The 21386-nt window shown below is 43.7% G+C and overlaps 1 protein-coding gene across 1 annotated transcript in view; it reads right to left on the minus strand.

The window, feature by feature from the left end:
• DOK6 (docking protein 6) overlaps positions 1 to 21386 on the minus strand; it is a 447057-nt gene that overhangs the window by 113394 nt on the left and 312277 nt on the right. The window lies entirely within an intron of this gene.

Raw genomic sequence — 21386 nt, forward strand, 5'->3', positions numbered from 1 at the left:
TTCCATGTGCTCACCCTGCTGTTGGAAAGGACATCTCAATTTTCATAGCTAAAATTTGTGGCATTTTGAACCTCTGCATGATTACTTCTACCAGCAAAGAAATGTATTCTGAGAGACATGAGTGTGCAGAACTTTGTGAATGTAGCCTTTAGATTCAATTTTCAGGAGGTAGCTGTGTTAGTCTCTATCCACAAAAAAACCAAGGAGTCCGGTGGCACCTTAAAGACTAACAGATTTATTTGGGCATAAGCTTTCCTTGGTAAAAAACCTCACTTCTTCAGATTCAATTTTAGTCATCCAGTCAAAATAATCTGAACTGAATGAATAAAATAATAAACTTTATAATAAAATAAGAAACTTTTAGTAATGCAGTCAACTATTCATGGCATTGTTTCAGATGTCTGTACTGGTGACTAGGCAATTAAATTTAATTCCCTTAACCACTTCATTACTGCCAAATGTACAAGGTACATCGTGTCTCCATTGTGCTGATATTTTAACAGCACATTGGCACTTCAAAAATGCCATTGCGGTCTATCACTGGAAAGAGGCTGTATTGAGAGCGAGCATTAAATGGATTAAGAGATAATATTCATATTGTTGGAGTATATTTGCACTAGGCAGCTTCTACAACTAGTCTGATGATTACAGAAGCCATTCAGTGTGAATATGTTCTGTACTGTGAATATTATTTGTATTATACAATTAGATTAAAATAATGCAAATCACAATATAAATAAAATAATATTTTCTTCCTTTGTGAAGGTAAGTACTGTGCTCTCTTTCTCTCAGGACTCCCAAGACAATACATGGAGGAAGAAGAGAGGTAGATAAGATGAATAACTGAGCTGGAAAGATTTTTAAATGTGAATAAACATTCAAGGACAGGCGGTTAAAATGAATATTTGTTCAAGAGGAAGAACTATGTGAAGGAGACATTTAGGGCCCCAGTTTCCAAACGACCTGCAGCTTTGCCGCTGCAATATTGCATGTGCCCCCATAAACTCTACATTTATGCGCGCAAATGGCATTTGCTCAGATAATTTGAGTAGTCAGCACACTGGGTGGTTTGAGCATGCAAAAATCAGCACATACATAATTGTGTGTGCAATTTTAGAGGCTGAGTTGAAATTAGTTTGTTAATTTGGTTCAATATTAACAATCAAGAGTTTTGGTATCATTTGAGATAGGAAAATATTTGATTTTCTTGGCCATTAGTAAACAAATGTTTTCAACTGCTCAATAATTTCTGTTAAATTTATAAGACAAAGATTTTGAAAAGTGACTAGTGATTTTGTGCGTCTCCATTTTTTGATGACCCACTTGAGATACCTTTAAGGGGCCTAATTTTTCATAATGGGCGTAGCACCCACCTTCTGAATCTTTCCAAGTGCTTCATGTCTAGCAATGAAAAATCAAGGCATCCCAAATAACTAGTCACTTTCCAAATTTTGGCCTTTTAAAAGTTCCTATAGTTTTATTGATTTTTCTTATAAAAATCTTAAAAGTTGCTTTTACATTAATAAAAACAATTCTAATTCTACATAATGAACTTATTTACCCTGCTTTAATAAACATCCATGAATAAATCCTCCTTCCAGACTAGGCATATGCATTAAAGCTGGTCAGAAATTTTCAAAATTCAAAATTTCAAGGAATTTTGTGTCAAAATTTGACAAAAAAAGGATAAAAATTATGTGAAAGTTACATTTTTTTGACTAGCTTTAATGTAACTTTCATATATTTTTTATCCTTTTTTGTCAAAAATTTGACACAAAATTCCTTGAAATTTTGAATTTTGAAAATTTCTGACCAGCTTTAATATTAGTAACACCTCCTGCAGTCGTTAATCTTATTTCTGTACTGGATTATTGTATTAAATTTTATGAAGAGGCTTAAACTGATCAGCTGGGCCCTTTGATGACATTGAGACTGATCTTTACATAAAACATCAGGTGACCATCAGTTCAGCAGTTTTTCCTGGAAGTGCACAAGAACAGTCAAGATCAATCTCCAAAAATTATTTCAAGGGATGTGGGGGGGAGGAATCATGGAGGACAGATTTTTGGTGCAAATATTTGCTAACAGTCAATAGAGATGTGCAGTTGAAAAGAAAAAAAAGAAGACTCACACTCTTTAGAAAATCCAAACTCACTATAATATACTGTATTTATCACCACACTTCCAAAACAAAAACCAACTAACCAAACAAGATTCGATCAGTTTATACAAGAAGCAGTAGAGGGTTACTAGCAAGCTTGGCATTAATTCAATCAGCCAATTTGAAGGTAAAAATAAAAAAATATTTGTATTAAATTCTACTGGAGACTAAGATCTTTCTGTAAACATTGAAAATATTTTATGTATTTAGCCACAAGTCTCCAAGGAGCTTCTGGTACAAATGAAATATCTCAGGAGATTTGAGACATTAAAGCAGCAACATTTTGTTTCCCTTAGGGCATCAAATAGCTGGCATTCAGCTCCTGTGTAAAGAGATCTTAATAAAATCCAAACAGCGTGAAATGGAAAGTCTGGAAAAATGATGAGTTTCACAAACTGAAACAAAACACTATCTCTTTGTTGGTTTCAGAGGAGGAAAAAAAATCAACAGGGATCACAATAAGAAAATAGTGAACAGGGCTTGATTAAGATTCAAGAGCTAAGCTGCTTATTTTAACAAACAAAGCATAATCACTAGCCAGAGCTGATACAATCAAAATCTACTGTCAAACTAAAAAACAATAAACAACGAAGCTGGTCCATGCAGTGGTATGGCAGCTCTCCATGTGGTTGCTAGTGTGGAGGTTGCATCTTCCAGTTGGAACCAGAAAGTGTAGTGTGCTATATTATGCCAGCATGAGGGAAGCTATTTATGGCAGCCTTTCAATAAATGTACTGTTATTTCCCTAGCTAAGGATTCACTATACATGCAACTGCTCAAAAAGGGGCAGAGGAGAATAATGGGCCTCATCCTCTAAGGTGCTGTGCGGGCTTAACTCCCTTTGAATTCAATGGGATTTGAAGGCAATCAGCACTAGAGCAGGTCCAAATTTTTTGGCAAAAAAAATTTTCTGTTGAAAATTTCCATTGTGTTCGAATCAAAACAAATGATGCAATGTAGGGATTTGAACCCCGGTCTCCCCATGCCAGATGATCACTCTAACCATTGGGTTATTGGCTACAGGCACACTCATTTTTTCACAAAAAAGTTTGAAAGGTTTTGGTTTTGTTCCACATCAGAACAAAAACAAATTTCAAATATTTTTGCAAAATGGAATTGTTTTCCAGCCAGCCCTACTCAACACCGTGCAGGGCTGACCCTTATAAAAGGAAAATGGTCTCTGCAAAGACTCGATGGGACATTCATCTGACGAAGTGGGTATTCACCCACGAAAGCTCATGATCCAAAACGTCTGTTAGTTTATAAGGTGCAACAGGATTCTCTCTCGATGGGACAAAGCTCCTGTGCTTCCACATGGGCTTAGCACAGACAATTACTCTCTAAAAGGTGAATCCATTCCATGGATAGTATACACCAGAGTCTTTTTGTTCAGCGGTCTAGAATATTATGATACAGAAAGGTAACCCTAATTATTCATAATGTTTCCCTCAGACGACAATTGGTTAGACTAGAAATAAAAGTCCAAGAACAATGAAATGTATATTGGCACACTGTGGGCTAGATTCACCCCAGCTGGCACAGGGAGATGCAAATTTAACCAGAGAAACCAGCTATAGCCTCAGGTGTGGGACTGACTATTAGGGGTGGAGGTGGGGGTTAAGGAGGGAGGACATGTGTTTTTACCACTGTTGGTCTACCCCAGGAACTATGCTGGGAAAGGGCAGCTTTACTTTCTTACAGGAGCTCCATAGTAACCTTGCCAGCAGAGACTGCCAAACATACATAGAATCAGCACATCTCTAACTGCTTTGCTTATTGTCTGGCTATGCCGAAAGAAGGACAGGAGACATTTGACATGGGTTTAATCAGGCTGCAACTTTATTATTAAATGTCTGGGATTAACTGGCAGATAAGTGTACTGTGCAGGTAACCTCATGTTTATGCCGTAATTACCTAGGGGGCTTTTACCAGCTCCCCCTCTTTTCGCCTTCAGCAAATCCATTGCTGGGACTTTACCATCCACCCCCCAACCTCGTAGGAAGGTTAAGGTGGGCTATAAGAATGGGGGGTTGGCTCCTTGCCATATCAATCATAGGAGTCCCCAACCAACCCCTTGTTTGTTCCTTTAATGAACACCTCTTTTTATGTCCTTTTCCAAGCCATTTATCCAGTCACTGTATACCTTTCCTGTGGAGTACCTGCATTGGACATCTGCCCTACATTTAAATAATGAGTTGCGACATATGATCTACTGCCCACCGTGCATGAACAGAGCCCACCTGAACCTGCTGTGGGGAAGGTGAAGAAAACCTCAACTGCACCCAAGCCAATATGGTGGTAAGGGCAAAATTCCTTCCCAGCCCCCCTTAAACAAGGGAAGGCTAGCATAATGCCCACAGTAGGTGTTGACCAAAACTGATATTTTACCATCTAAAAGGGGAGGGAAGGTGGGTCCTGCATCAGTCCTGGTCCATGTAAGATGGGAGGCTTCAGGCGCAGATCCACCTCTTTTAAACCCTGCATTCCTAAGTGATGAGTCAACGACAATGCTAGGGTGACCAGAAGTCCTGATTTTATAAGGACAATCTTGATATTTGGGGCTTTTTCTTATATAGGTACCTATTACACCCCACACTGTTCCGATTTTTCACACTTGCTGTCTGGTCACCCTAGACCACATTGACTCTTTTTGCAGCAGTTTTCACTCCCCTTGCCCTTTCCCACCAGCCATAAAGCACTGTTCCCTTCATTTAGCCAGCAAGCCAAATACCCTACTCCCACCCCCCGCTTAAAGGTGCACAGCAGTCACACACCCACACACCAGCTAGCACTGACCAGGATACAATGCCCTACACAGCCCTTTTTATCCCCCAGTATTCTGTCCTCCACTTCTCCGTTGCACTGGTCCACTACAGCTTTGTCACTTTTCAGATTGCAAGGCCTTTACAACGAGACTTCCTCCTCCTCATCACAAGCTGTGCACCTTGGTTTACACTGGCAGAAGACAGCACAAATGGAGGTGACTTGAGCGCTATGTTACAATTTGGGAAAAAGCAAAGATTCTTGTACATTCAGGTCCTGGATTACAGAGAAATCTGTTTGCTGATTTCTTGCTTATTCAAAAACATAAGAAATAACCCAAAGAGAAAGCAGATAAACAGCATTCATCAGATTAGTTTAACTGTGATCAAGGGAAAATTTGAAGGTCTGAAGATAAGTCTCATTTTGCCAACTAGTTTCTCTCTACACCTAAAGTGAATGTTTACGCACTTTCCAGTGATAAGACAGAGCAGGAACTCCAAACCAGACAATCATATTCTTATGTCCTAAAACCCCAATGGTATTCTATACAGTTTTTAAAAATTATTATTATACAAGGTGATGAAATTCTTCAGAGTACATCTTTTGTGCACTGCAGCTCCAGGTAATTAACAGTTTTGCGCAACTAACAGTTGAACCTTTATTTTGTCATTTAGTTACACTGGCATTTTGTTCCTTTGCAGAGTTGTGTCAGGAGACAAATAATCACTGTTATGAAACACATTATGGTGGGTATAAGCATAGCTTTTATGTGCATGCACAGAAGAAATATACAAAGAGAAAGAGGGGAAGAGAATAAAAATGTTCATACTATGTCAAATGAATGGTCCATCTAGCCTAGTACCCTGTCTTCTGGCAGCAGCCAATGTAAGATGCTTCAAAGGGAATGAACAAAACAGAATAATTATTGAGTCAGCCCATCCCAGCATCTGGCAGTAAGGATTACAGGTTAAAGCCAGAAGTGGACAAAAAAATTCAAATGAAAAAAATTGTCATTGGAAAAATAGCTTTTCAAAAAAGACTTTAATGCCAGAAGAGACCATCATGATCGTCTAGTCTGACCTCCTGCACATTGCAGGTCACAGAACCTCATGCATCTGCTCCTCTGGCTGAGTTACTGAAGTCCCCAAATCATGATTTAAAGACTTCAAGTTACAGATAATCCATCATTTACACTAGTTTAAACATTCATATGACCCGTGCCCCATGCTGCACAGGAAGACACTTTTTACCCATAATTGCTGACACTATCAACATTTTTCATTTCCCGCAAAATGTTTATCATTTTTTGTTTAAATTTGGTACAGTAGAACCTCAGAGTTACAAACACCAGAGTTACAAACTGACCAGTCAACTGCACGCCTCATTTGGAACCAGAAGTATGCAATCAGGCAGCAATAGAGACCAGGGGCGGGGGGAATACAGTACAGGACTGTGTTAAATGTAAACTAATTTAAAAAAAAAAAAAAGGAAAGCAGCATTTTCTCCTGCATATTCAAGTTTCAAAGCTGTATTAAGTCAATGTTCAGTTGTAAACTTTTGAAAGAACCATAACATTTTGTTTGAAGTTATGAACGTTTCAGAGATAAGAACAACCTCAGTTCCCATAGTGTTCTTAACTCTGAGGTTCTACTGTATATAAAATATGTTGATAACCATTTTGATTTAAAAAAATCAAATATTTTGGATAAATGGTCAAGTTCAAAATCCAATGATACTAAAATAACTTCAAAAACATTGTCATTTTCATGATTTTTGAACTGTTGTTTGGCTTTAGTTATGCACAGAACTAAGATTGGGCTACTTTCCTGCCTCTGCCACAGATTTGCTCTCCGACCTTAAATAAGTCATGCTGGCCTAAATTATCACAACTGTTTTCTGACTTTGGGTGCCTCAATTTATTTATTGGAAAGGGGAGGACGGGTAAAGTGCAAGTTATTTGTATTATTACAGAATGGTTCAGATGGATGAATAGACAAACGTTGACTGGAAGACTTGTGGTATGATCTGATGCAACATACAGTATAAAGTTATGTATAAAATATGAAGCTATGTATGAGGACATTAGATTTGTTTATACTTTATTCTGTAGAGAATAATCAATATCAGTTTGTAGATTTTTAATTTATCATATTATAGTATGAGTAAGACAGGAGCTACAGGAAATACCTGAGTTATTAGCATGAAGTTCTGTTCATTGACTGTTAGATTAATTGTTGACAAACTGTGGCACAGTGAACACCATTTTAAAGCTAATTTTCCAGAACAGTAGCAAATGTTTCTATTAGTCGAGTAAATGAACAACAAAATATTCATCTGCATTCATATTTGATATGTGCAGCCATACATCATACTAAACTGGAGATTCAATATGCAGTATTGTATTTGCAGATGCCCACTATTATCTACAGAATACTTAACTTCAGGGGTGAAAGTGGGCTGGTATGGGCCAGTACGGCATACCAGTAAGAAGCTGGTACTGGCCCGTATGTAGCCCACGTTGCTGCTGCCTTAACATTGCTGTCCCTTTTGCTGAAGGGGGACACATTTAATGTCATTGACCCTTTTGCCCCCCCCAGCCACCGATGGCCACCGATGGCCAGTGATTTAAAAGGGCCTGAGGACCCAGACCCTGGACCCTTTTAAATTGCCACTGGAGCCCTGGGTAGTCAGGGACAGGCAGTGTGGATGGGCTGGCTGGGGGACACTGATGCCCACAGCCCCACCCCTTTCACTCAAGGCCAGCCCCCGTACTGGTAAGAATTTAGTATTACTTTCACCCCTGCCTGAACTTACCACTTTGGGCCTGATTCAAAACCTGTTGAAGTCAGTGGGAAGATTCCCACTGGTTTGAGATCAGATCCTTCAGAAAAAAGTGGAAATTAACATTCCATAAAATAGAAACCCTGGAAGGCATTTCATCTTGAAATGTTGTCACAGCATTAGCTCACCAATTAGCCTTAACTGTAGAGTCGCTACTCGAAGTTCTGGTTGCATGGATAAGAAAGACATCTAAGATGACAGCACAGAGTAGATTGGAAGTAGATCAATTATGAAAATTACCCTGACTTACTCATATGTTGCAAATACTTGCTTTAGTCTGAACCTGTTTGTATTATTTCTAAAATTAACTTTTTTTCCTACGGATGCAAACATCAAACCCTCAAGCCAGACACTCTAGGACTACTTTTGAGAAAGCTAATAATAACATAAATAATGCATGGACTTGATTGCTACCATTTACCAATGGCACTTCTCTCACAAAGAGAGTTTGATTCTTTCAAGTCATGGTTGCGATGTTTTTTGTAAAGTTTAATGGACACACAACACAATATTCAGTCACTGTACTTAAAAAACCAAGAGTTTGACTTTCGCTCATGTTTTTAAACATATCTATATATAAGATCCTAATAAGAAAGGCACAAAACAAAAGCAAGCAAAGCAGATTACAGATGTTACTCTTTATTTGGTTATCTAAAAATGTATTTAATTAAAAGATTTACCCTTTTATTAGGTTAAGGAGCACAGTACATTTTCAGAGAGCACTGCAGATTGCTGAAATACTGCCACTGATTTTAATAGGAGTTGTCCATCTAAAACTTTTTAGAATGTTTGAAGATTTAGGGGCAAGAGAGCTGATTTTCAGAAGTGCAGGACACCCAAAAAATTAAATGAAAATAATCAGAGCTGTGGATGGTCGGGGCCTCTGAATATCAGCATGCGAGTCTTAAGTAACACTACAGTAAGCAATGGAAATCAATGATAAGAATGGACTGAATTTATAGAGATGGTTGTTATTTAATTTCCTATTTTAGTGGGATCAGTGGGAGGAATTTCTATGGTGTTAAGTGTGTGTGTGTGTGTGTGTGTGTGTGTGTGTGTGTGTGTGTGTGTGTGTGTGTGTGTGTGACGTTAAACTTCTGCATCCTGCGCTGCTTTCACCCCAAGTAAGAATGAGAAATGTGAAGGGCGTAAGCTGAAGTGAGTACAGTATCTATTTAAGTTAATGGTAAATCTCCCATTGAAGTGACAGCTGGTTGCGTAATCACGCATGAAGAGCTAAAGAAAAGTGTGTAATGAATAGCCAAATGATATAAACAAACAGAGCGCTAACAGGGCTCGGAGTTTCATGGGAGTTCTGTTGGAGGACAGGTTTTGAGTTTGTGGATTGTATGTGGAGTTTGTGTGTGAGTGAGTGTGTGTGAAGGCTGCTAGGGCCGTGTGCTGGGGAAGAGGCTGAGCCCTGATTTGGGGGGCGCGGCTTACCCTGATTAGCGGGTCCTATTATAAGTAGCCAGGCTACTCAGGCCAGAGGCACAGACAGCTGCAGCGGCAAGAAGCCAGGACACAGAGCTGCTACCAGGGAAGTTTCAGTGGAGTTTCCCAGGGGACGTTGCAGGGGAGCCTAAGACGGAGAAACAGAAAGCAGACAAGGGAGGGTAGCGGGGTCTGCAGCAGCAGTACTTGTTGGGGCCCTGTGGTGCGGGGGTGCGGTGGACATGCAGGCACAGAGTGTGGAAGGCCATTGAGTTGAGACAGAGGCAGAATGTGAGCGACAACACCTGAGGATGACCAGATGTGGAAGCCGTGGGTTATGTACATGGTCCTGGGAGGGGGCCCCTGAAAGGAGTTTGCTGTCTGAGTGCCCCGCGGATGAGCTTGCTGAAGAAAAGATACAAGGTCTGGAGATGCCAGTGGAACTTTGGCTGAGTTTAGAGGGGTTTGAAAGCGAGAATGATGACAGAGACATGAGGCCCAGGAAGCGTCAGATGGAGATGGAGCAGGACCAAAGAATTCCTGCGAAGGGACGGCTGGGTGAGGATAGTGGACCGTGGAGAGCATGTGACTAGGAGAACAGGCCAGAGGAAAAGCGGGCCACGCGACGGAGAAAGAACCAGGAACAGGTTTGCTTGAGTGCGAAAATGAAGACGGAGCACGAGAGGTGCTCGCTGAGGAGAGAGGGAATGGGGGGGAAGGAAATAAGAGACGAGCAGCTAGTCTGCCAGAAGGGAGGGGAGGAGTTCAATGGAAGCAAACCAAGTATGGCCCAGGAGGCTTGCAAGGGTGAATATGAATCGGAGGATTGCGGCCAGCAGGGTGCAGGAGTTAGACCTGGAGAATCCACTGTTGCCAGAAAAGGCAGTCTATCGTGAATTGGAGACTGCCTTACTGAGAAGAAAGACAGGCTGTAATAGAGCTGATCGGGAGACATCAGAAGGGGGTACTGTCTTACCTGGGTGCAATATACAGGATGGGACCTGAGGCTGGAAAGGATCCTAGCGGAGCAGGAAAGAAGTCCAGTGATTGTCTTCATGTAGGGACGAAGATATGGCAGTTACTCGCTGGACTGTAATCAAGGAGGACTATGACAGACTCGGGGAAGCGACGCTGCAAGGAATCGAGGCTAGGTGACTTCAGTGGGATCTGCCTGGTCCTAGAGAAGGGTGACGAAAGAGGATGGACAAGATTACTGAAATTAGACAGATGGCTCAGGCAGTGGTTGCTTATAAGAGGGATTTGGGATGTAGGTCATTGGGAAGCACTTGACAGACGAGGACGAATGTATCTCTCGGGAGGGACTTCACCCTAAGGTAAGGAAGGAATAACTTCTAGATGGGAAGGCATCGCGAGCGCATTTAAGAGAGCTTTAAAAGTAGGGAATTGGGGGAGATGGTGGGAGATGTCCAGGAGATCTCCACGCAAATTTTAACCTGGAGGGGAAGGTAACAAAGTGAGAGGCGGATACGCTTGTGGACGAAGAATTGACCACGAGGAAATCGGGTGTAGAAACTAGACTAACAGATGATGGCCTGGTGGTAGATGTTGTGTCACATGGGGTAAAGAATGGTCACTGGATGCAAACGCCAAAAATTAAAATGCCTTGTACACTATGCAGGGAGCCTAGGTAACACGATGGAGGGAATGGAGCTACTGGTGCAGTGGAGTGAAAGCCGGATATTATAGGGATAACAGAACCTGGTGGAATAGTACTCAGACTGAGTATTACGTATTGAAGGCTATGTGCTGTTTAGAAAGACAAGGGCCAAACGGCAGAAGGTGGACTGGAGTAGCAACTGAACACACATCAATGTGAGGTGAACTGTAATGAAATAAGAAGTGATGGACATGGATAAGACACGAGTTCGGCTGGCAAAACACAACTGGGTAAAAGCTTACTAAGCATCCCCTGAAGATGTGCTTGGGGTGCTCAACAGACCGCCGGGATCTGATCTGGATATGGGATAAGCACTCTTTAATGCTTCTTTAATGAAAGTAAACTAAGGAGGAAATGTGTGATCATGGGATAGCTTCAGACTTCGATATAGACGGGAGGAACAAGTGCTTGCAAGAATAATAGGGTCAGATTTTTCTGGATGTGATAGTGATGATTTCTTCACAAGTCATGAATTGAAGTACCGACAAGAGGGGATGCCATTTTAGATTTGGTTTTGGTAAGCAGTGAGGACCTCGTAGAAGAAATGGTGGTAGGGGACAACCTTGGTTCGAGTGATCATGAGCTGATTCAGTTCAAACTAGATGGAAGGATAAACAAAGGTAGATGATTAATTGTGATGGCAGAAAGACCTGTGAAAACTCCATTCTTGAGTCTCAATTCAGTCTGGTAAAGAAACTGATAAGAACATGAACAATTATCACAAGCACATTTTACTCCTCTGATTCCATTGCTCTTGTATTTCTGCTTTTTCATTTTAGTTGCTTAGCCTGAGATTCTGTCATTTAATAATATTAGTCAATTTGGGGCTGACTTGTAGAAAAACTCAGGCCACAGCACCACCTAAAAGTATTTTAACAGGGGGATAAATGTATTGGCAGTGAAATAGCCTCTGATGTTCGGCACTATTCTCCTCCATAAGAGAATGGGAGAGTGTCAGGGGATCCATAAGCCTCTCCCTGAACTGGCTTCAATCTGCTCCCAAACACCTCCTGCACCAAAATGCAGGAAGCCCACCTGACATTGAGCTTGATGCTACAGGAAGGGTGTGCCATTCCCAGGTCCCATACCCTCACCTTTCCTGCACAGCAGAACCACATTGATTCTACAGCCAGACTGCCCTCTGTAGCCATGGAAGAAGGAGCTAGGTTTGCCCCTTAGAGAAGGTTATAGATGTTGCAACCATTAGCGCACTTCCTATATCCGTCATTCTCCATGTGGGGATGGATAAAATCAGTGCTGTAAAAGCTGACTACATCACAAGTGCAGATGACATACGGGAGCAGAAGTAAATTCTATTGATAAGAGTTTGAAATGAATGTTAGTACAGGTCAGGATTAGGTGATGTTAGTGGGAGGAAAAAGTAATTTAGTGCTACAGTATCTGTTTTTGCTTGCCATTTTAGGATTTAGACTGGCACCTGCTGTCTCAGTTGTGATATTTTACTGTTTAACATGGATATAAAATTTGGTGGGAGATTAGCTGGGAGGTATCTGAGAATAGCAGTTAGAGCAAGGTCCATTTTGGAGGGTTCAGAAAAGTCTCTTTCCCATCCACTTCTGTAGCACCTTCCTACTTCTCACCCAGGTCTATGTTCTCCACTTTCAACTACTGGTAAGCCTTCCTTTGAAGGTTAAGCATGTCTGGTATCATCTTTTACAAGGACTCATGGCTGTTTCTTTTTACATATCTCTGTGTGATTCAAAGGCATATGTAGACTCTTGGATACCACCAACAAGGCAGCCCAAGAGAGATATGGACTTTAAGCACTTAACCAGGGCAACAGCTGGACTGAGAAATGAAGTCAGCTACTGTCCTTCCTATGTCTTGAGGGCATGAGGTCAAATGTCATATACAGAGGGTATGTCTTCACTACCGGCTGTATCGGCAGGTAGCAATTGATTTCTCGGGGATCGATATATCGCGTCTCATCTAGACACGATATATCGATCACCGAACGCACTCCTGTCAACTCCGGAACTCCACCAATGCGAATGGCGGTAGCGGAGTCGACAGGGGGAGCCGCGGACGTCGATCCCATGCCACGACGACGGTAGATAACTCAATCTAAGATACTTTGACTTCAGTTACGCTATTCACGTAGCTGAAGTTGCGTATCTTATATCGATCCCCGCCTCCAGTGTAGACCAGCCCAGAGTTAGAGCAATTATTCCCAGGACAAGGGTGGTGGAAAAGAGATGGCGTCTCCCTTTAGAAATAGAACTGCTGAGGTGTGTGTGTGGGAGAGAGAGAGAGAGAGAACTGTTGTGGAGTATTTAGCTATGTAACTAAGACATTTGTTTTCTGTGCATTTGTAGCTTTGACTCTCTAAAGACTGCTATCTGTGGAGTCTGGCAGCCATTTTGTGTTCTGTTTAGTGAGACTGGCAGAGGAGACACACAAACACTGTGCTGTCTCACGGACATTTAATGTTTATTCTTTCTTATTTTGCTGTTCCTCCAATCTGAAATAAAGTAAAAAAAGAAGCTTAACTCTCTCACCGACAGAATATAAAAGATATTACCTCTTCCACCTTGTGTCTCTCATCAGAAATAAAGGTAATTCTGACAAAGTATGTTTGTTCTTTGTGCACAAATGCAACACATGGCATACCCTCCTTGGGGACGATCTATCAAGGAAGGTGCACAGAACTCCTCTTAAAGATGACCAACACAAAAGTATACATCCTCACTGAGGGGCCACATGACTTGCCCAATCCAGCCATCAACATGTGCTAACTAGGCTTCCTAAAATGTTCTCTCTCTGTGAAAAATGAAAAGGCAAAATATGTACGACACTAGCAGGCCAGGTACCAGCTCATGCCAATGTCCCCATATCTCAGCTGAATATTGGGGGGTTGCAGGTGCTGGGGTGGTGGCCCGTGACCCTGCTGGTGCTATGGGGGGGAGAGGCGAGCCACAGCACATGGCCTGGGACCTCTACTGGGAGGGGAAGGGTTGACGGGGCTCGCAGTCTCCCTACCCAGCTCCGCGTGTCCCTGCAGCTCCTAGGAGGAGGGATGGACAAGGGCTGTTACTCCCACACTCGCTGACTCAGCAGCTCCCATTGGCCAGGAACTACAGCCAATGGGAGCTTCCGGGGCATTGCCTGCAGGTCCTCTGGCCCCTCCACCTAGGAGCTGCAGGGACATGCCGGTGGGAGCTGGGGTGTTCCCACCCCCAGGTAAGCACCGCCCTGTATATCAACCCCCTGCCCCAGCCCTGAGCCCCATCCCACAAACCCAAACTGCTGCTGCTGGCCCAGGGGCTGCCCAGCCAGGCAGTCCCTGAGCCAGGACCAGCAGCTGAAGAAGTCATAGAGGTCATGGAAAGTCATGAAATCCATGACTTCCATAACCTCTGTGACAGACACACAGCCTTAGTTAATATTGAGAAATGGTTTAGATTCTATTGAATACCTGTAAGTTGCTGTGTGCATTAATCTTACTTGTAATATCTGTGTTCCATATTGTAATATAATATTTGAACAGGTGTAGCATAAACCCTCTGTGACTGTATGAATCACCATATAGGAGAAGGACATTAGTTAGTGTGAAGAGCTGCTCTTTTACAGAAATTGTTATGCCCCTCCTGAAAGAGCAGACACATCAATACCAATGGGCTACAGTTGGATCTTACAACTGAAAACTCCCTACATCTGTATTGAAAAACCATTGACAAAAGGACTAAAGATTCTTACTATTGTTTGGCTCTTCTCCTCATGAAGATGAGTCATGCAAGGGGACTCCTCTGATCAGCTGAGTTTTCAGCTTAGAGCACATGGCAGGAGGGGGATAAAAACCCAAAGCAAGGGAAGTAAGGATCTCTATGCTGCTTGGTTTCTGGGAGAGGTAAGGTGTTTCTGGGCATAAGCAAGAGATCCCCTGCTGCTTAGTTTGGGTTAGCCCTAAAGGATGAGTAAAGCTTGCTGATTATAGGAGCCTATATTATGCTTTGAAACCTAAGACAGTAACTCATTCATGTGTCTATGCTTGATTCAACCTAGAAAGTAACACTCCAGTTTCCTTTTCCTATTTAATAAATCTTCATATAGTTTACTATAGGATTGGCTACAAGTGTTGTCTTTGGTGTGAGCCCTAAAATGCAACTGACCTTGGGTAAGTTACTGGTCTTTTGGGATTAGAAGTAACCTGAATATTTGCTGTGATTCCTGGTGTAAGGGGTCATCTATCACAGCTACATGCTGGGCGTAGCAAGACAGACCAGAGTATGAAAGGGAACTGTCTGTACCTCTGTGTTAAGAGTGTTAAAATGCCTAAGGAGTTTGCACTTGGCGCAGCTAGTTGGTGAAATCTAAGTTTAGAATTCACAACCAATTAGGGGTTTGTGCCCTATTTTTTAACAGTCTGCCGTAAGGTAGGTACGTCACCACTGGGAGCTTCACAACAGGAAATAAGCTCTTTGCGGCAGTGACTGCTTTATGTTTCATGTGTCATGCCTATCTATGATACTATATAAACACATAAGAGGAACAAAAAATTCTGGTGCTATAAAACTGTGACAATAAGGGCAGTGACAGTTGTTGCAATGATAGGAAAAATAGACGAAGATATAAGACAATGTCGACAAGTTGCAGAGTACTAAACTAGAGTAGGGAAATGTAAAAGGGATAAGGTGAGGTGGGTGAATCATTAGGAAAAGGTTACACTACATAAATGTCTTGAATCTAGAAAAGGTCAACAAATGAAGAGGTGAGAAAAATCAACAGGAGGCAAGCGGGAAATGTTGTTTAATACCAGAGTAGACTTTTGACAGTAGACAGTGGTCGGGTGAGAAAAGGTCAGTGAAAGCAAAAGAAAGGTCAGTGAAAGACTGAGAAACAATGAATAATAATGTGAAGTGCAAGGAGTTTATAAAGGGCTACATACAGAACAGGTAAAGGTTTATAATGACTCTGTCATTTAGCCAAGGAAATTGGTGGGAATCCAAATGGATAATAAGCTTGGATTCCATGTTTTGCAGTTTGCATCATAGAGTCCCATTCTGCATATCTAACAGAGATATCATGGCAATTATAAGGTGAAAAACAATGAACCAAATTCTTTCCTTGTATAGCTCCACTTATTTCATAGTTTATCAGCCCTATAATCTAATTTCTCCATAGATCTATCAGTATCCTCCATTTCTAGCTGTACTGTAGAATTATGAGCTGATATACAGGGCATCTGCTTGTTTGCCAACAACAAAAACTGGTCATTTACTGCAAAGAACATTATGTACAAAACATGTTTTTTCTTGTTGTATATAGCAACTTCATATGTTTTTAAATGTGCAATTCCCATTAGTTTTATTCTCTGCCTATGTCAGGCAGTTGTAAAGTGCCTATCATCTTTGTTATTAGTATTTATTATTTTTATAGAAGTAGCACTCTGACTTTGGCCTAAATTGGTGTCTCTAATTGTGCTAGGCATTATACAAACACGTAAGGTTTGTCTACATTACTGGTTCACTACCGGTGAAAAAACACCCCCCGGAGTGACATAAGTTACATTGACTTAAAGCAGTGTCTACAGCGTGCTGTGTTGGTGGGAGACACTCTCTTGCCAAAATAGCTTCTACCTCTCTATGGCCTGGTCTACATGCGGGGTGGGAGGGAGAATCAATCTAAGTTATACAACTTCAGCTACGTGAATAATGTACTTAGACCTACTCACCATGATGTCTTCACAGCGGTGAGTCAACAGCTGCCACTCCCCCTTTGACTCTGCCTGCACCTCTCATGGCGGTGGAGTACAGGAGTCAATAAGAGAGCACTCGGGGGTCGATTTATAGCATCTAGACTAGATGCAATAAATCAATCTCTATTGGATCAATTGCTGCCTGCCAAACAGGCGGGTAGTGTAGGCATACCCTTTGAGGCAGAGTAATTATGTCGACCAGAGAGCATCTTAATAGTGCAGTGAAGACAAGCCTATAATGTGAGGCAGTACCTGCTCCTCTGCAGGCTAAATACACAAGATACAAGGGGATGAGAAAGAAGATCATATTAATTCCATTTTACAAATAGGAAATGGAGGCCCACAGAGATCAAATGATTTTTCCAGAGTCACATAGGACATGAACCCATGTTTCCTAGTCCAGAGCCTTAGGCCTTGGCTACACTGGAGAATTGCAGCACTGGTGGTGGCTTTACAGCGCTGCAACTTACTCATCGTCCACACTTGCAAGGCACATACAGCGCTGTATCTCCCTGGCTACAGTGCTGCATGTACTCCACCTCTGCCTGGGGAATAACGATTGCAGTGCTGGTGATGCAGCGCTGGTGATGCAGCGCTACTCCACCAGTGTGGCACCAAAAGCGCTGTTATTGGTCTCCAGAGGTATTCGGAGGTATCCCAGAATGCTTGCTCAGTCACTCTGCTCATCAGTTCCAACTCTACTGCCCTGGCCTCAGGTGACCTACCCTTTAAATGCCCCGGGAATTTTAAAAATCCCCTTCCTGTTTGCTCAGCAGTTTGTGGAGTGCAATCAGAATCTTTCAGATGACCATGCCTACACGCCAAACGAGCCCCGCATGGAGCCCCAATGGTGAATTTGCTGGATCCATCAGTGTTTGGGGGAGGAACTGGCGTCTCACAACGCACCCAGCCGTAGGAATTACGATACCCATGAAGATATTCCAAGTTGCTGTGATCTCGATCAGTGTTTAGGGGAGAACTGTGCAGTCACACTGCACTCCGCCTAGTCGATTAACGATACTTCATTGAGCAGATACGATACCCATGCTGGAAGGGGCATGACCGAACGCAGTGCAGCTGCAGGATTAAAGTGAAGGAGCCTATTGCAAAGCGCCGTGAGGGAAATCACCATCTGGTGCTGCCCCCATGACTGCTGTTTTTAAAGAGCTGGACGCGAATGACTTGGAGGGACCCCACTGCCAATCGAGGACCCCAATGACACTTCTCGACGGGGTGTGGTGGGAGCGTGCAGGAGGAGGGGGGGGACAGGGAAACCGGAGTGAGGGTACTGGTGGGGGAGGAACCCAGAGTCCCAGGAGGCATGCAGCCAGGAGCTCTTCTCAAGCCAGGAGGAAGCTAGCCAGTCGCAGCAGCTGGTACTTGGTGAAGGACAAGCAGAGGAGCAGGTTCCCGGTAAGTGGCTTTTATTTTCAGGATGGAAACATTTCGGGAGAGGAGGGCGGGTTAGGGCTGCATGCATGCATGCCTAGATGTGGAATAGCGCATTGAGGTGGTCTCTCATGTCGCAGTAATCGGCCTCAGTAATCTCTTCAAAAGTTGCAGCCAGAGCGTGGGCAATGCGCTTGCGCAAGTTTATAGGGAGAGCCACCGTGGTCCTTGTCCCAGTCAGGCTAACGCGTCCGCGCCACTGTGCTGTGAGGGTTGGGGGGACCATTACTGCACACAGGCAAGCTGCATAGGGGACAGGGCGGAATCCACATTGCTGCGGAAGACCCTCCCGCTCTTCCCAGGTGACCTACAGCAGCGAGATTTCTTCCAGGATTAATGCCTGTGGAAAATGTTGGGAGAGTGTTCACTGTAGGTGACCCCTGCAGCAGTTTGCTTTCCCCAACACACAGAAACCCCAGCACAGTCCTGAAGCAATCACTCCCCCTTCCCAGGTGACCCGCAGCAGCGAGATAGCTTCCAGGATTAACTCCTGTGGGAGATGTTGGGAGAGTGTTCACTGTACGTGCCCCCCGCAGCAGTTTGCTTTCCCAAATGCACAGAACCCCCTGCACAGCCCTGAAGCAATCAGTCCCCCTTACTCACCATTTCGGGGCTCCAGTGGGTTATGCGCACTCTCTTTGGTATGGGAAAATTATGCTAAAGTGAAGACTGTAAACTCCTTCACCGTCTGGGAATAACTGTCTGAGATATAAACATTGCTGCCTCTGTTAACTGTTGCCTTTTTTTCCTTTCCACAAGTGACCTTGAGTTCTCAGCTGCCCGTGTTAACAGCAGCTCAAAGACTCCAAAACCTGCAGAAGACGCCGCGAAAAAGCAAAGACGACCTGCTGCAAACAGTTATGGTCACTCTGCCAGAGAGAATGAAAAACTGCAGGACTGGAGGGAAAGGGAAAGCAGGATCCGCCAGAGAAATGCAGCAGCCAGGAAGAAAAGCACAAAGCAGCTGATAAGCATCCTGGTGCACCAAGTGGACTCTCCCCAGGCTCTCATAGCCATGCAGGCAGAGCACTACCGCACCGCCCCCCCTGTCCCAAAGCTCTTTCCCTTGTGCCCCAATATCAGCGTCAAACCCCCTTCCCCAGCATCCAGGTTATTACCACCACCAGCTACCTCCAACAGCTGTACGTCCCAACCAGCCCTGGAGCTATTGACTACTATCTGCACTCAACCCACATACCGATGGTATGGGCATCCTGAAGTGAGCAGTCATTGCACAAGCATTCCAGACAGGACATTTCAAACGTGATCTGTACAGTTCCCACGACATCCCCTGCCTTTTAGGTTCCGAATTGTTGTGTCTGTCCTAAAGTTATTTTCTTCAATAAATGAATTCTGGTTTGAAACAGTCTTTATTATGCAGAAAGTCAAAGATTCCTTAAGCCAGGAAAGAAATAGCACTGCAATCAGCTTAGGAAAAACAGATGCCCATTAATATTGTAACCACTGACTTCATTCCCGGCAAGGACCAAACATTACTGTTGGTTTTCTCAGCCTCAAATTCTCCCTCAAGCATCCCGACCTTGAAGCCTGTGCTGGCCTCTCTAGTAGCCCTACTCTCTGCCTGTGCAAATTCAGCCTCCAGCGTTGAACCTCAGAGGTCCATGCCTGACTGAATGTTTCACCTCTCCTTCACAAGTATTATGGAGGGTACAGATGCGGATATAACGCAGGGATGCGCTGTCCACCCAAATCTGCCTTCCATACAGAGATCGCCAGCGCCACTTTTAAACGCCATAAGAGCAGACTGCATCAGCATCAGCACTAGGATGCCTGAGTTGAACCAGTGCTGTGCTCCTGTGATCTTCCCTGTTAACGGTTTCATGAGCCGAGTGCAGGAAAGGTAGGGGTCTGCCAAGATCACAATGGGCATTTCAATAGCCCGCTACTGGGATCTTTCGATCTGGGAAAAAAAGTCCCTGCTGCAGCTGGCCTAAACAGGCCAGTGTTCCAAAAGATGCGTGATCATGCACCTTTGTCCAGGCCAGGTGTTGTAAGTGTCAATGAAATGCCACGGTGGATTCACACAAGTGCCTGAGAACATACGAGAATACACTTCCGATTATGTACTTCGATCTAGGTGGGGGGTGCTGAGAATAGGAATTGCGTCCCATTATTGCCCCTACACAGTTAGGGACAACCCATTTGTGCAACCAATCCACAATGTCCTGCACGTTCCCCAGAGTCACAGTTCTTCTTAGCAGGATGCGATTAATGGCCCTACAAACTTGCATCAAAATGACTTCAACGATCGACTTTCCCACTCCAAACTGGTTCCTGACCAATCGGTAGCTGTCTGGAGTTGCCAGCTTCCAGATTGCAATAGCCACCTGCTTCTCCACCGGCAGGGCAGCTCTCAATCTCGTGTCCTTGCGCTGCAGGGTGGGGGCGAGCTTAGCACACAGTCCCATGAAAGTGGCTTTTCTCATCCGAAAGTTCTGCAGCCACTGCTCGCCATCCCAGACTTCCATGATGATGTGAAGTGCCTGTTTCCCGAGCCCAAAAGCGGCGTTCCACGGTGCTGAGCATTTCCGTGAAAGCCACAAGCAATGTCATGTCATACGCGTCAGGTGACTCGCAATCATCGCCAGACTCCTCATCACTTTGGAGCTTAAGGAATAGCTCAACTGCCAAATGTGATGTGCTGGAGAAACTCGCCAGCATACTCCTCAGCAGTTCGGGCTCCATTTCCCACAGAAATTGCGCTGCACAGAAACCGTTGGGAAAGTCACAATGGCGCCAAATGTGGACGGAAAAACAGGGACTGCTGGGATGTAAAGCGATGCATCACGGGGCGTTGGGACAGGAAGCAGAATGATCTGCACCCTTCTGTCCCCTTCCCACAACCCACGGCGCCAAAATGGGACAAGGTGCTCTGTGGGATAGCTGCCCATAATGCACCACTCCCAACGGCGTTGCAAATGCTGCAAATGTGGCCACACTGCAGCGCTGGTAGCTGTCAGTGTGGCCACACTCCAACGCTTTCCCTACACAGCTGTACGAAGACAGCTGTAACTCCCAGCGCTGCAGACCTCCAAGTGTAGCGAAGGCCTAAATCTCAAAACTATTGCTCTTCTTGGTACCCAAACACCTTTCAGGATAGTAAACCTATCCACTGGAATCTCCACTTATTGCCATTTTGGATTTCCTTTTCTGAGATGCAAAACTGTCACTGCTTGTTGTAAGTGGCTGTGAGGACTTGCTCTAAAAATAGCTGAGATTCTGTTGCTCCAAAGAGATCCAACAATCCTCTGATCTGTCCTGCAGAACCATAACTTTTTTCAAGTGACAGCACTATATTTTCAAGTTGTTTTATTTATATGTAA

Source organism: Chelonoidis abingdonii, chromosome 2, assembly GCF_003597395.2.
Source record: "Chelonoidis abingdonii isolate Lonesome George chromosome 2, CheloAbing_2.0, whole genome shotgun sequence".
Lineage (NCBI taxonomy): Eukaryota > Metazoa > Chordata > Testudines > Testudinidae > Chelonoidis > Chelonoidis abingdonii.